This window comes from Globicephala melas, chromosome 13 (genome assembly GCF_963455315.2).
Source record: "Globicephala melas chromosome 13, mGloMel1.2, whole genome shotgun sequence".
NCBI lineage: Eukaryota > Metazoa > Chordata > Mammalia > Artiodactyla > Delphinidae > Globicephala > Globicephala melas.
The window spans coordinates 39,061,361-39,077,536 of record NC_083326.1 but is presented as its reverse complement, the minus strand read 5'-3'; positions in this window follow the sequence as shown (position 1 = coordinate 39,077,536).

Sequence of the window (16,176 nt, the reverse complement as noted above, 5' to 3'; positions counted from 1 at the left end):
CTGCATACTATAATCCCTTGAACAGCCACTAAATTAACAATCTATCTATTTATCAAGCAGTATAGCCAAAAAGCAAATAAAAGAGACAAAATGGAATACCAAAAAGTGATTGATTAATTCAAGAGAAAGCATGAAACAAGGAACAAAGAACAGATGGGACAAATAGAAAATAGGAACAAAATGGTTTAACCCAACCATATCAGCAATTATAGTAACCGTAAATGAACTAGACGTTCCAGTAAAAAATCATTTGGATTTTTAAAAACAGATTCAACTATGTTATTTATTAGAGGTACACATTAAATATAAGGACACAGGTTGAAAGACACATGCTACACAAATGCTAATCAGAACAAAGCTGGTGCAGTTATGTTAATAAGACAGAAAGTAGACTTCAGGACAAGGATTATCACCAGTGAGAGAGGAATATTTCATAATGATAAAAGGCTCAGTTTTACAGGACATGACAATCTTAAATATATGCACCCAACAAGCTTTCACATAGAAATAGCTAAAGCAAAAAATGATAGAACCAAGCAAATCCTTCATCTTACCTGAATATTTCAACACTCTTCTCTCAATAATCTTTTTTTTTCCATCTTTATCAGAGTATAATTGTTTTACAATGTTGTGTTAGTTTCTGCTGTACAACAAAGTGAATCAGCTATATGTATACATATATCCCCTCCCTCCCACCCTCCGTACCCCACCACTCTAGATCGTCACAAAGCATCGAGCTGATCTCCCTGTCAGTAATCTTTAGAATAAGCAGATAGAAATATTAGTAAAGATACAAAAAAATATGAACAATACTATTCACTGATGTCCTAATTGACATTTACAGAACATCCCACCCAACCACAGCAGAACACACATACCTTTCAAGTGCACATATTCACCAACAGAGACTATTTATTGGGCCATTAAACAAGTCAATAAATTTCAAGCATTGTAATCATAAGGATATGTTCTCTGACCACAGTGGAATTAAACTAGAGACCAATTTTTTAAAAAAATAAATAAGTCTTCACCTATATGTCAGCGGAGTCTCCCTGCCTCAAATAATCTAGGTAAGTTTTTCGCTGACCCTTATCTTCTATCTATGGAAATCTGATATCCTCTCCTGTATTAGTCAGGGTTCTCCAGAGAAAGAAAACCATAGGAGGTGTATACATACATATAGAGAGAGAGGGAGATTTTTTTTAAACCGGCTTATGTGATTGCAGAGGCTTAATAAATCCAAAACCTACAGGGTAGGCTGGCAAACTGAAGACTCAGGTAAGAGCTGCCATTCAAGACCGTCCAAAGACGGTCTGCTGGCAGAATTCCTTCTTCCTCAAGAGAAGTCAGTCTTTGTTCTAGCTAGGATTCAAGGAATGGATGAGGCCCATTCACCCTATGGAAGGTAACTGGTTCACTTGAAGTCCACGCATTTAAATGTTAATCTCAGCCAACAAAACATCCAACAAAAACACTTTCACAGAAACATCCAGAATAATGTTTGACCAAACACCTGGTCACTGCCGCCCAGCCAAGTTGACACATAAATTAACCATCATGCCTCCCCACCATGATTTCTTAAATTTCTTGAAAGATGAGCCTGGCTATGGTCTCCAAACTAATATCTTTCCTAAATTAATTCAGTTTACAAATCATCAGGCCATCTCACATGGGCCATTAATGTGAAACTCAGGCCCTTCCACCAAGTTCCAACAAAACCAAGAAACTAACAGAACCCCATTCACACAAGGCCTTTGTGAACGTAACAGACTTTAGTGAACGTCAGGGGACACGGGATGGATTCTTCTTTAGCAACACAAACAACTTAAAAGTGTACAATAATGCCCCATACCATTTGACCCACTCTCTTTGCTCCCCCTTCCTTTTCTGTCCTCCCCACCTCCAAATTATTGTTCATTTCTACAAAAGGCAATCTAAATGTTTCTGTTGATTCCTTGATGTCTGCCAAACCGCTTTCTATCTCAACTTGCTTTCCTAAATAAGGGCATTGCCTGAGAAGAATTCCAGGACCAGCTGTGAATCATCACTTCATCTCACCCGTCTCCGCAACCTGGTTTCCCCAGAAGTTTCATTTAAATATAGCCTCTCATTTTATTCCACTGCCCTCTAAATCATTCAAGAGAAGGAAAAACACTGAACCTATTACATTTAAAACCTAGTAAGTTCCTGCTAAAAGAGGAGGCTCTACGAACACCACGAGGCCAGAGAAAAGTGAAGGAATAAATGGATGATTTATACTGAGGACTGGGCAGGTGTGGGAGAAACATACGCAGATGGTCGTCAGACCAGAGTTTGATCTGGAGCTGGCTGAAAGATGCTACCCTAGGGCAGGCGCTTTGCAGAAATGTGACCCACAGACCCCAGCTGTAAAGGTAGGGGTCACTCCCTGGACCCTGTGTCCCCAGCTCCCACCCCAGTGCTGTGATGGTGAAGGTAGCTTGCCTCTGATGCCTCCCACCTCCAGCCTGAGGGTCCTCTGTTGGAGCTTCTTCCCTATTGAAATTCACCATCTGGGGAGGGGGAAGGGTAAGTTGGGATGAAGTGAGAGAGTGGCATGGACATATATGCACTACCAAATGTAAAACAGATAGCTAGCGGGAAGCAGCCGCATAGCACAGGGAGATCAGCTCGGTGCTTTGTGACCACCTAGAGGGGTGGGATAGGGAGGGTGGGAGGGAGGGAGACGCAAGAGGGAGGGGATATGGGGATATATGTATACGTATAGCTGATTCACTTTGTTATACAGCAGAAACTAACACACCATTGTAAAGCAGTTATACTCCAATAAAGATGTTAAAAAAAAAGAAATTCACCATCTGATTTCATTTACCTCTCAAGTCCCTGTCATGTAGGAGAGTAACGTAATCAATGAAACACAACTGATGCCTGCAGTGGTTTAATCTACCACTTTGCAGGAAATACTCACATTTAATAGACAACTCGTAAAAATGCAATGTTTGTTGTCCCGATGGGAATGCAGGTTTAGCGGTGGGCTTTCCCACCAATGGGAGAGATGTTTGGGGAGCAGCTGCCTTCCTTGCTGTCCTTCAAGCCTCACTGTGGAGCCTCGGTCACCTGAGCTGGACTGGTGACCGGGGGTAAGGAGCAGAAAGTGGCCTCAAAGCCCAGGTCGAAGCGGGCCGCGCCCCAGGCAGCTGGCACAAGGTACCGGACGCGGACTAGGGGTGAGCGAAGCCCTGCACCGAGACTGATCGCGGACCAAGAAGGGGCCAGGCGGGGGCTGCCCCCAGGCCACTCTTCTGGGAGCTACACCCACCTTCCTTCCCGCCGTCTCCGTGCTGCTGCCACGTCGGGTCCCTGGCGGGAAGCAGGCTCTGCTGCGGACCTGCGTCCCTCCGGCTGCAACACAAGACACGAGGGGTCGGAGCAGCGCCCGGGTCCCATGTTGTAGCCGGAGGTCTCACACCGTGTCATGGTGAGCCCTGCCTGCGGGCACCTGCCCCGCTTCCTCTTCCAGGTGGGCCGCCCGGCTTAGGCTTGAGGAGTCTGTCTTGCTGTGCATCTGGACGAGCACGCTGTAAAACAACAGAGGCCACGTAGGGATGCGCCGCTGCGACAGGGGCTGTCCTCGCGGCAGCAGAGGAAAAAACAGTGGCTTCGGTGGACGGCAGCCGGGAGCCGAGCCGAGGAGTCTGACTGCCTCCGCCCAAGCCCTGCGGGGGGCGGCGTGGGTGCCCTGCGCTCCAGGTGCACCGCAGCCTGATGGAAATGCTCAGAGAGCAGGTACGCTCACAATATTTAGCTGTCCACATGCCTTTTCCTTCCAAAAATGAATTACCGCTGTTTACAAGACACTAATTACAGTTTATTACAACAATGCTTCCTAGGAAATAGGGTCTTACTCTAATACTATGATGAGAATTTTGTAAATGCCAGACTAGTACAATGAATTGCCCTGAATTATAATAAATGTCTGTGCTTTGGAAGTAAGGCAGTAAACACAGCATTATTGCTATCCATTTTCAATGGGCCTATCTAGGATTTATTACTTATTTATGGCTTATTTTTATTCAAAAACTCCTACATATCATTTTTATGTGAATTCGTTTTGGTGAGCCATTTCTGGGTTTTCTCACAAAATAAAATGAGGAAGGTCCGGAATCAGAAAAGCACCCGTTCAATTTCCCCAGAGGTGACCTACTGAAATTTCTCCGCCACATTCCCTGTCAGCTAAACTCTTTGCGGAAACCGTGGACTGACAGAGGAATCAACTGAGGCATTGCTCACTCTACTTTTGCTCCAATAACGCAGACCGTCAGCCTTGTTTAAGAAGGCAATAGGCTTTGAGCACAGATTAGACATTAAATAAAAGTGTCGAAATTCAATATGACATGGTTTTCTCCCAATAAAAGAAGACAAGAATTCCACAGACCCACCATGTAGGAGGAAGAGGAATAACAATATCATGCCCACATTTTACACAGAAACTTAAAATTGAACAGTCTGAAAGCAAAAAAAAACCCAAAAACCCTTTTCCTGCCTAAATAATCTAAAAGATTTACAAGGGTTCTTCCCAGATGACCTGAATTCTCACCATTGTCTCTGAGTGTGTGTGCAGTGCCTTGGAGACACACATTCCCCAGATAAGTTACTTTTTTCCAAAGCTCCTTTCACTTTTCTGTCCTGTATCTCCTGGAATCATTCACTTTTAAAGACTTTGTTGTGTTCTCAGGGCCCAGGGCAGGACCTCTGAGAAAGGAGACCTGTCAGACAGCCACCAGGCAGTGGCCCGCTGCTGGCTGCTGGGAGAGACTCCCCACTCCCCAGGACCTCTGCTTAGAAAGTCCAGACTCCTGATGTTAGCTCTGTCTCCAAGCAGCCAGGCCCTAACTAAACTCAGAAGAAACAAATTCTGCACATGATGACCTTGCCTTTGAAAAACAGCAGAAATTTGTTTTGTGTTAGAGTTCTAAGAAAGTGAAGGTTTCCCAGTGCTTATCAGCACGTCTGACTGTGAGCATGCGTGGCACCCTGTGATGTATTTTGAGAAACAAAGGGACACAGAGGCAGACCGACCCTGAGGAGAAAGCCCTGTGGCGATACAACGGGGCTTCGGGGGAGGGGGGGGCCGTGGGGGGAAGGAGGTGGCCTAAAACTCCAGCCCTGCCACACAGCAGCAGGGGGTGAGGCCACTATGTGCCACCCCTAGAAAAAAACCCAAGGCTGCAGGCCTGCCCTGCCTATTTGCACGACGCTAGGAGAGCTGGTCCCCAGGAACCAGGAAGCGAAGTGAGGGCCAGGCAGAAGCAGAGCTTCAGCCCACGGGAGCCCCTGCGCCTCGCCCAAGGCACATCCTCCGGGTGCTGTGAGGCGGGCCTTCCACCCCTAGTCAGAAGCCTGGCTCACGTTGGGGCTCGGCTGGAACAGCAGAGGGGCAGGGCCCCCCACCCCGGGCGGAGGGGAGCAGGGAGCCCAACAGGAGGTGGGCCAGTCAGAAGCTCCGGGCCAGGGTGGAAGGTGAGTCCAAGCAGGAGGTGAGTTCAGAAGAGTCCTGAACAGGGGAGAGGGGCGGTGTTGCAGGAAGATGGGGACAAGACAAGCCTCCTGTCCCCGCTCACTGCCTGGGCCCTTCCGCCCCCCTATTTCACCCCCACTACCCTGGAGGAACCAGTCGTCTCCTCCACGCCCGTGATGAGGCGGGGCTGCCTGGCTTGTCTGCACCAACGAGAGGTCAGAATGAAGAGAGAATGGGAATCAGAAAAGCTGAGAGCAAGACTCAGAGCCCCCAGAGCCCCCCTGCGGGATGGGGGACACTGAAACCAGCACGCTGCGGGTGCAGCAGGCCGAGGACAAAGGAGAAGAGGTGCTTCCGTTAAATCAAAGAGCACCTGTAGCAGGTGCAGACTGTTGCAGGCGGAAGGTCAGCGGCCTCCTCCACAACAGTGAAGTCTGGGGTGGGGCGGGACTCAGGGAAACGAGCAGAGTTTACCTACTGCGTGGCCTTGGTGAAGTGCAGCTGGAGTTCGGGGCCGACATGGCTGCACTGAACGTCCTGGCCGCTTCCCCACTGGGCAGGGCTGGGATGTGCAAGCAGGGCAGGCTGCGGCCTGCAGTAAGAGGGCAGTGGGCCAAGCATCTGGGGTACAGGCCCCTGAGTGTCCTCCGGCAGGGGAAGAGCTCCTGACGACCCGCCCTGGAGTGGGGGAGGGAAAAGGGCGGTGCCAGAGACCAGGGCAGGTGAAGTGAGTGTCTGCAAAGGCCTGACTTCCCTGGGAGATGGGCTTCTGGCCCCTCACCACCCCTCCTGCGGGCTGCCCACAGAGTGCCCCCAGCTGTTCACAGATGTCCTAGCAGGGCAGATTCAGTGGCCAGAGCACTAGGAGGGAGCACAGTGCCCATCCCTGCTTGCCTGGCCCAGGGTCTGACTTTAGGGAAGAACCACAGAGCCTTAAGGGAGGTGGTGCAGGAAGGAAAGACGAGGCCAAAGGCACTCCTGGAGCTTTAGAAACCTCTTGAAGACTGGCAAACAAGCAAGAGATTTTAGAGCTACTCGAAAAATGACAAAGTCAGAAATGTTAAAAATGGCCATCATTATGCAGGAAGGTGGGTTGCAGCGGGAGCACCAGTGAAACAGGCCCATTTGCCTTCCATTTGCTGCAGGTTCTATTGGCACTCTATTTTCTTCTATTTATTTTTATACCCTAAAAAAAAAAAGCCTCTACATTAAATAGTCACCTTTCGTCCATTTGTAATTATCTTCCTCTGGGGCACCATAAATTTCTTTGGTATTATTATCATATTAGAGAACCTAATACATTTTTTCCCCTTGCCTCCAGAGCACGAGACTCACAGATGCTTCCAAAGCAGGACGGAAGACCACACAAGTCTGCTTTATGGCACTTAATAGGATGGGCCCACTGGTAAAATCTCTGCCCCTGTTTCGGAAAGAATGCTAATGAGAAAAGAAAGACTCTGCACCTTGGCTTCTACCACAGTATTTAGAGGAAGAGGCGCAGTGATGGAGAAGGCGTATTGAGCAAAAGTAAAAAATATAAATAAATAAATAAAGCTTTTGAATTCTGCACTGTGATGTCCTTACTCTGGGACTTCAGGAAAGTCACTTTAAACTTTCTAAGCCTCAGTTTCCTTCTCTGCAAAATGGGGATATAAAACCTGTCCTGGCCTTTGTATGGGGTTGTTTTTACAGGTAGAGCAGGATAGGATCTTCTTTGTTATCCCTGAAATGGGAGTGAACACTAACAATAAAATGTTATGTTGATGCAAGATATTAGTAGAATTATTATTCAAGGAAATTATGCACTCTTATATTCATTTAACAAACATTTATTGAGCTTTTAGTGTGTGCCTGACCCTATGCTAAGCACTAGAAGTTAAGATGGTGAACCCCACAGCTGTTCCGACCATGGTGGTCACATTCTGTTACCTGCAACCAAGTGTGGTCCTATTTCATATTTAAAGGGACAATAAAGGGGTTAAGTCTGTGGGCTAAGCCAGGGCCTAAGCTTTGGAGCCAGAATGCTGTGGGTTCAAATCCAGCTTATGAGCTGTGTAACCTGGAGAACATTACATAGTGCCTGTGAAAACAAGTTTCTCCATCTTTAAAACGGGGGTGACAGTGCCACATTCACCAGATGGCCATGAGGAGGATGAGGTGTAACGTGGTAAAGAACTTGTACCTGCCACAGACAGCCCCCCCATCCCCCTCTTCCCCATGCAGTACCTGATGTTGCTGTCATATGCACCAGCGATGCTGTTTCATTCACGGTGACACATTTAGACACAAAGTCTTATTCCCCAGGCTCCCCACAGAGGTGACCCTCAATCCACTCCTTGCTGGTGATCAGTCCAGATCCCACCCAGCAGGGGAACCTCTAATCTTTCCACCTCCGGAAGGAAGAACTTGCCAGTGAGGAAAACCAGGGGTGCACCACATGCTCCCCAGAGGAGTTCAGAGAAGGGGAAGGTCATCGAGGCTGACAGCCACAGACATGGCCTGGCTTCTGCACATAGTAGGGCTCAGTACACTCGGCAAGTGAACAGACCGATAAATGAAGGTCTGACCTGAGCTAGGCCTTTCATAGGAACCACGGTTATAGACTTCTGCATTTTCTGTGTTCATACTGGGTGCCAGGCACACTCTTAGGGTCCTGACCAACTCCAGCGATAGGCTTGGGACTCACCACCAGGTGTGGGTTACCTTCTGGGGAGATTCGAGGCACATCTCATGAAACCATATGGGATCAGTTTAAAATTGCAAAATGTCAGCCTGCAGATAAGATAGACTTAGTATAGTAGTTTCCAAGTGTAATAGGGAAGAAGCTTTTGTATCCTATTACAAGTTAATCACTAAAGGGATGTTGCCTATAAGCTTAAATTATACATAATGGCCCATCTCTGGGAACCCTACCTCCCCAGGTAATGAGCATTAAGCTAAAATACCTTTGTTTAGATCATAGGAAACATGCTGACTAGGCCCACCTGTGAATGACCACAGGAAGAAATGAACACATCCCCTCAGGAGACTGATTAGAGCCATGAAATATTTGACATTACTCCCTCCCCTTTAGTATAAAAGAAGCCTGAATTCTAACTAACTCAGGCAAGATGGTTCTTCGGGGCATGAGTCCATCATCTTCTCAGTTTGCTGGCTTTCCGAATAAAGTCCCTATTTCTTGCCCCAGCACCTCGTCATTTATTGGCCTGTTGTGCAGCGAGCAGTACAAGCTTGGACTCGGTAACAAAAACACTGAGGTTGGGGAAGCCCTTTGGAGCAGGAATGCCTTGGAGGCTGTGTTCCCCTCCCTGCCGAAACCCGTACAGCCTTATCAGACATCAGCTCTCTCTATCCTGCTGCCTCTGACCAAAAGTGAGGCTCACCCCGCTCCAGACTTACTTGAGATAGTCATGCCAGACTCGCTGAAACTATTTAAAAATTTCCACTTCCTCTTTCCAGGCCTTCTACCTGGACCCCTGTGGTGGCCTCCTAGCTGGATGGAGATCATTCTAATCCATTCTAATCGTCTCCCCACTAATACTACCTCTATTAGTCACTCCACTTCCCAAAGAATAAAGCTTAACTTCTTAGCCTGGCATTTTAAAACTGCTTTACAACCTGGTCTCTCCCCATCTCCAGCTACTCCTCCATCAGTATTTCATAGTCCCGAGAAACTCACTGCTTCCTTGCCCCCCACCCTCACAACTGTGCCCACACCATCCCCTCCACAGGGCATGCCCGTCCCCGTTCCTGTCCATCATTGCACTGCCCATCCTTTCAGGGCAGCTCAGGGGTCCCTTCTCATTAGACAGCCCCACTTCTCACCTCCTCAAGAGCTAAGATTGAACTTCATTTTTGACACTTCTTTATATGGTAGGACATTTAAACAATAATCTCCCAAGTTATAAACTCCATTAGATCAGGAACTGAATCATGTATGGCTTTGTGTACCCTTTGGTCGCTAATAAGATATCTCAAACATTGAAGGTATGTAATAGATATTTGTTGGATAAATTAATATTTAGTTACTTCATAAAAGTTCCCCTATTTGTCATGGAAATGGTTTTCTTTCTTCCACGGTCACAAAACAATTCAATATCTCTGAAGCTCTTGCTGGTATCATTTTCTCGAGCAAAATTATTAATAATTTGTCTTAAAATGTTGGTTGAAGTGCCTAACGTGAAGATAAGAGGTCTGCCTTCCTGTTGATGCTCAACCTCAGGCATAATTACGGGTCATAAGAGGCATGAAGAGGTGTGAAGATGAAAGCTCAAAGGGTCGAATGTGCAACTTCGAAATCCTGAAATGGGGAGCGATTATTAGCAGCCTTGAGGGCCCGGGGAGCAGGGGGCACAATTAATCACGTGTGAGACCATTCGTTCTGCATGTCGTGGAGTTCCGTCACCCTCCTGCATCCCATCCCAACACACAAACACAAGCACACAGAGCCGGCCTTCTCCCTGTTGGGAAAGAGTTGCCCAGGTCTGCAGATAACTGACGTATGCTCGTTCCAGGACCAGAACTCAAAACACGTGAGGGTCCAGATGGGACCACCCAGTCTTCCCAAGCATGACCTTCTCAGCCTAATTCGACCTTCCATTGATCACTCAGTGTCATTATCATGAGCATTATTTAGTGTGCTGGGCAGACTGTGATTTTCTTGGAAGCTCTGTACCTTTTCCTCTCGATTGCTAAAATATTTAGTTTCTGTACCTGCTTTTCATAATTTTCCAATCTCCCCATGACTGTCAGATTCTCTGTGGTCATTTCACGAGGGGAAAGCCTGCAGCAGCAATCCTATTTGCAAAGGCCAGAAAACTAGCTAACCAAGCTGGTCAAGTCTATGTCTGAGCAAGAAGCGTGTTGTTAAAAGGTTAAGAACTAGTGGTCCTTGTAACATTTATTCCAGAAGGTCTGAGGCCTTTTTCGATGTTCTTCCTGGTTCCCTAGGAAGTTCAAGTTGTAAGCGAAGACATCCCACTTCTGAATAAAGATGGTAGGCAAGCCCTGTGGCAGTGTGTGTATAATCTCCACTTTGTGGCCAGCAAATTAGTTTCAACACAACAGCATCATTCATTGCATTAAATTAATGGCACTAATTTGAATTTTACTGGTTTTCTAGTTTTTATTATATTCAGTTAGAGATTTGCATATGAGCTTGCATGTGTTTAAATAGCATTATAATAATACAGTCAACCCAATGAGAATTTCTCTCAGTTCTGCCTTGCAAAATCTTTCTCTGACGCTTGGCCTGCTCACTGGGGAGGCTTGTCATTGATTCTGTTCGTGTCAAGATGTTACTGGTGCAAAGTGACTGGCAATAAACATTCATTCCAAAGAAAGCACTGATGACCCATTGGGGAACTAGCTCATAAGGCTGTAAAGGGGTCACTCAGGTCATCCAGAATATACTGACACTTGTCTTTTTATGACCTCGAAATAGTCACATAACTTTTAATTAAACTTCTTTTTTGAGATGATTGTAAATACACATGAAGTTATAAGAAATAATACTGAGAGATCCCACACATCCCTCACCCAGTTTCCCCAGGGGTAACATCTTATAAAACCATAGTAAGATCACAGTCAGGACATTGACAGTGTCCTTGACAAAGCACAATCTTCATCAGATTTCCCCAGTTTAACATGCACTTACTCATTTGTGTTTATTTTCTGTGTGTTTAGCTCCATGCAGTTTTACCTCATGTGCAGTTTCCACCACCACAGTCAAAACATAAACCAGTTCCGTCACCACAATGATCCCTAGAGCTACCCTTCTATAACCACATGCATCTCCCCTCTGTACCCACCCCACCCTGCAAGCCCCTGGCAACCACTAATCTGTTCTCCATCTCTACAGTTTTGGTCATTTCGAGAATCTTATATAAATGGAACCATACAGTATGCAACCTTTTAGGATTGGCTTTTGTACTCAGTATTTTAAGATCCAGCCAAAGTGTAGTGTGTATCAAGAGTTTGTTCTTTTTCATTGCTGGCTAGGATTCCATGACCTGGATGCACCACAGTTTGTTTAACCGTTCACCTGTTGAAGGACATGTGGTGTGTTTCAAGTTTGGGGGCTATTTCAAATAAAACTTCCATGAACATTCACGTACAAGTTTTTGGGTGAACGTAAATTTTCATTTCTTTGGGATGAAAGCCTGCAAGTCAGAGTGATGTGTTGTATGGTAATTATATGTTTAGTTTTATAAGGAAGTGTCACACTTTTCCAGAGTTTTTAGCATTTCACCCAACAAAGCATTTTAAAATTCTCATCAAGGACTTGTGGACTCCAGTTTGCAAAACACTAATTTAGTGACTGACACCAGATAACTAAGATATAAGCAAGGTGTTCTTGAAGATATAAAAAGGGAAGTGACTAGTACTGGATGAAAAAAAAAATTAATTCTTAATGAATAGGTACTGGAAAAAACTTTAAAGTTTCAAGTAGTTTTCTGCCTCCCAAATGGTAGAGGCCCGAGTTTTGAGGCAGTGCTCCTTGTTGTAGGAAAAACATGCTAAATGGCCTTCCGGCTATTCAAATGTAAAACAAGCCCCCTTTCTCAGGTCTGGAGGACAGTGTGTACAGTACAGGGACAGTGACTTCAGCCAACCACACCTCCGAAGCTCCAGCTTCAGGGCCCCTCTCTCGCCAGGCTGTTTCACAGACCCTGGAAACATGGTTATGTGTTTAAGCAAATTTTTTTTTTTTTTTTTTTGGTTGCGCTGGGTCTTAGTTGCAGCAGGCATGCTCCTTAGTTGCAACTCCAGGGTTCCTTAGTGGCGGCTCACCGGCTGCTTAGTTGTGGCGAGCATGTAGGATCTAGTTCCCTGACCAGGGATCGAACCCAGGCCCCCTGCATTGGGAGCACAGAGTCTTATCCACTGCACCACTAGGGAAGTCCCTTCTGTAAATTTTTTAAAGATATTTTACCATCGTTGAGTAAGACCACTGCCCATGTCCATTCCAAAGTTCCCTATGTCACACTCTCCTTCAGGCCAGGTGGCAGTGGAATGGCCATGGCATCTGGGGGATCCAGCAAGGGAAATAAGGTTAGGGATACATTTAATTTGGGTGACAGGATCCATTTATGCAGTCTCCAGTCACTTCCACGCATAGCTAAGTTATTGCTGACTGCCCAATTACAAGAATGTCCCCCATGAAATGTTCTGCCACCCTCTGGGCAGACTCGCTGGTCTGGCCATGAAGGTTGAGGGCCCAGGGCCGTATTATAACATGAACATGTCTCAGGGGACCCAGCAGCAGAAGAATCTGGGGAGGAGGAGAAGCAAGGTTTAAAATGTACCCAGTCAGAAGCTGCTCTACAGAAAATTCCTTGCAGCACCAGATGCGTAGAATTGTAAGCAGAAGATTCAGCTCTCATCAACGCCAATCAGAATGGCCATTCTCTCCTGTCAGGAACAGTCCTGAGAATGAAGTTTATACAATTATAAACATATCATGCTGTTTTCTCTTTTTTGATAAACTTTTATCAGAATCTCTGTGTTCATGGGACATAAACCTGTAAAATACTACCAACACTGAGTTCGTCTCTGTGGAAGTCACATGCTTTATGTATCCCAACGTGTCAGATCCCATTTTAAAATATCTGACACACCTTGTCCTGATGAAGTCTGTCATTCCAGATGCAGTAAATTTTGATGAATCAGGCTCAAGGAAATTATGCTAATTTGAAATTATGCCAAATAGAACGTATTACCTTTTGATTCTCTGCACTGAGTATGATAGGTGATCAAAGAGCATGCAGCCAAAAAAAAAAAAAAATAGGGAAAAACAGAGATGTGTCAGGCTGTTAATTAACTAAAATATTAGGTCATTTTCTTGGATTTGGTGCTATTTAAGGCATCTTTCAGCATGTTATTTTTTAAAATAAATTTATTTATTTATTTATTTTTGGCTGCTCTGGGTCTTCATTGCTGTGTGCAGGCTTTCTCTAGTTGTGGTGAGTGGGGGCTACTCCGTTGTGGTGCACAGGCTTCTCATTGTGGTGGCTTCTCTTGTTGCGGAGCACAGGCTCTAGGCACGTGGGCTTCAGTAGCTGCAGCATGCGAGTTCAGTAGTTGCAGCATGTGGGCCCTAGAGCGCACGGGCTTCAGTAGCTGTGGCTCGCGGGCTCTAGAGTGCAGGCTCAGTAGTTGTGGCGCACGGGCTTAGTTGCTCCGTGGCATGTGGGATCTTCCCAGACCAGGGATCGAACCCACGTCCCCTGCATTGGCAGGCGGATTCTTAACCACTGGGCCACCAGGGAAGCCCCAGGAGATGGGCGTTTTAATGCTGACTTTACCACAGGATTAATTTCCTACTGTTTTAACAAAATACCACCAATCGAATAACTTAAAACAACACTGGTTTACTATCTTTCAGTTCTGGAAGTCAGAAGTTTGATATGAGTCTCACGGGGCTATAATCAAGGTGTCGGCAGAGCTGCGATTCCTCTGGAGGTGACAGGGATGAATTTGTTTCCTTGACTTTTTCAGTTTCTAGAAGTCATGGCTGCATCACTCTGACCTCTGTTTCCATGGTCACATCTCTCTCTCTTTTACCCTTGCCTCCTGCCTCCCACTTATAAGAACCCTTGTGATTATACCTGGATACTCCAGGATAATCTCTGCATCTCAAAATCCTTAATCATATCTGAAAAGTCCCGTTTGCCATGAAAGGGAACATAGTCACAGGTTCTGGGGATAAGAGTGTGACATCTTCGGAGCCATTATTCTGCTTACCACAACCCCCAACTTGCTGTGTGATCCTGACCAAACCATCCACCTCTCTGAGCCTGCTTCATCTTGTGTATCATAAAGAATTGAAATAATTCATGCCTCTTAGCTCTAAGAGTCTATGATTCCATGATCCAGGGCTGACCAGCGTACTTTGGTGAGATGGGAGCTCAGGTCAAGTGCAGTATCCCTGGTTATGGGTAAAATGTCCCTGTGGAAGCCAAACAGCACGGGGCTGAGACCAGGGCCTGTGGCTTCTCAACATGTTTCTGTGCACAAATTCACCTAGTGATTTGAATTTTGTTTGAAGAAACCTGGAGCAACATGTGAAAAAGTTTTAGGAAGTTAAGTTCTGCTTATTTATCTCACTTTACCTTAAAGTAAAGCTATCTCATGAAGCAAAGGTAATTCTTGGCTGTTTTTCATGGATATAGAGCTGCAAATTCAGTCTTCAAAACATTGTTTCTTTTCCCTTAGATGCTTTACTTAGCTAACATAACGCATTGTTATCTCCCATAGCCACTGCCTTCAGTCACACTCAGTGGAATGGCTCTTTTCCCTCCCTCAGTGATATTCTGGTAGGTCTCATACCTTACCCTTAGCTTAGTCCACTTCGCAGCTTCCAGCAAGGCTCCCTCCCTTCCCTCCTCCCCCGTCTGGCCAGGCTCGCTGGAGGCAGTAGGAATGGGGAGGAGTTTGCTTGGAGCACCTGCTTCCCCTCCCTCCCTGTGCTGGGTCTCCACTGGGCAGAGGGGTGTGTAGAAGAATGGGCCGGACAGAGCTGGACAAGTGGCCTCCCATGTCCGGTCAACCTGCTACCTGCTGATGCCCTCTGTGGGGGTTATCCAAATGCTGGCTGTCTTGAAGCGGGGGACAGGCTTCCTCAGAGGCCTGCAGGGCCTCCTCACTATACTCCTCTTTCACCTGGGACCATGGCAGACCTGCCCCACTCAGCTTCTTCCAACCCTACCCCAGCTCCAGCCTCCAAGAGTTCCCTCATCACCACATGTCCAGCTCAGTCACCAGTCGCATGTGAGCAACTCAGTGACCACTTGACCCAGAGGAACCTCCATCATTTTAGCTACAATGAAGGCCACGCCTGCAGGCTACTCCACTGTAGGCGGCCCATCTCTTTACCATGCCAGCTCTCATAGGTTCTTCTCCTCCTGCCCAAGAAGCATGATGCTCATGTGGATATCCAACCAGAGAAGGACATACCAGTCACCCCTTTTTCCAATCATTCATTCACTCAGCAAACATTTATCAGTAACCAGCTATGAGGCAGGCACAGCTCAAGGCACTAGGAATATAGCAAAGACATAAACCCCTATCCTCACGGAACTTACAAATAAGCAAATTATATGTTGGATTGTGTAAGGTAATGGGGATAAAAAGTGCCAGTGGCAAGGGAGAGTGTAAATGGGTTTGTCAGTGAAGGTCTCATGAAGAAGGTGACATTTGATAGAATTACCTACCATATGGTCCAGCAATACCACTCTTGGGCATATATCCAGAGAAAACTCTAATTCAAAAAGACACAGGAACCCCTATGTTCGTAGCAGCACAACTCACAATAGCCAAGACATGGAAGCAACGTAAATGTCCATCAACAGAAGAATGGATAAAGAAGATGTGGTACATATATACAATGGAATATTACTCAGCCATAAAAAAGAATGAAATAATGCCATTTGCAGCAACATGGATGGACGTAGAGATTATCATACTAAGTGAAGTAAGTCAGAAAGAGAAAGATGAATACCTTATGGTATCACTTATATGTGGAATCTAAAATACGACACGAACTTATGTACGAAACAGACTCACAGAGAACAGACTTGTGGTTGCCAGGAGGTGAGGGATGGATTGGGAGTTTGGGTTAGCAAAGAGGCAAACTACTATATATATATATATATATATATATATATATATATATATAT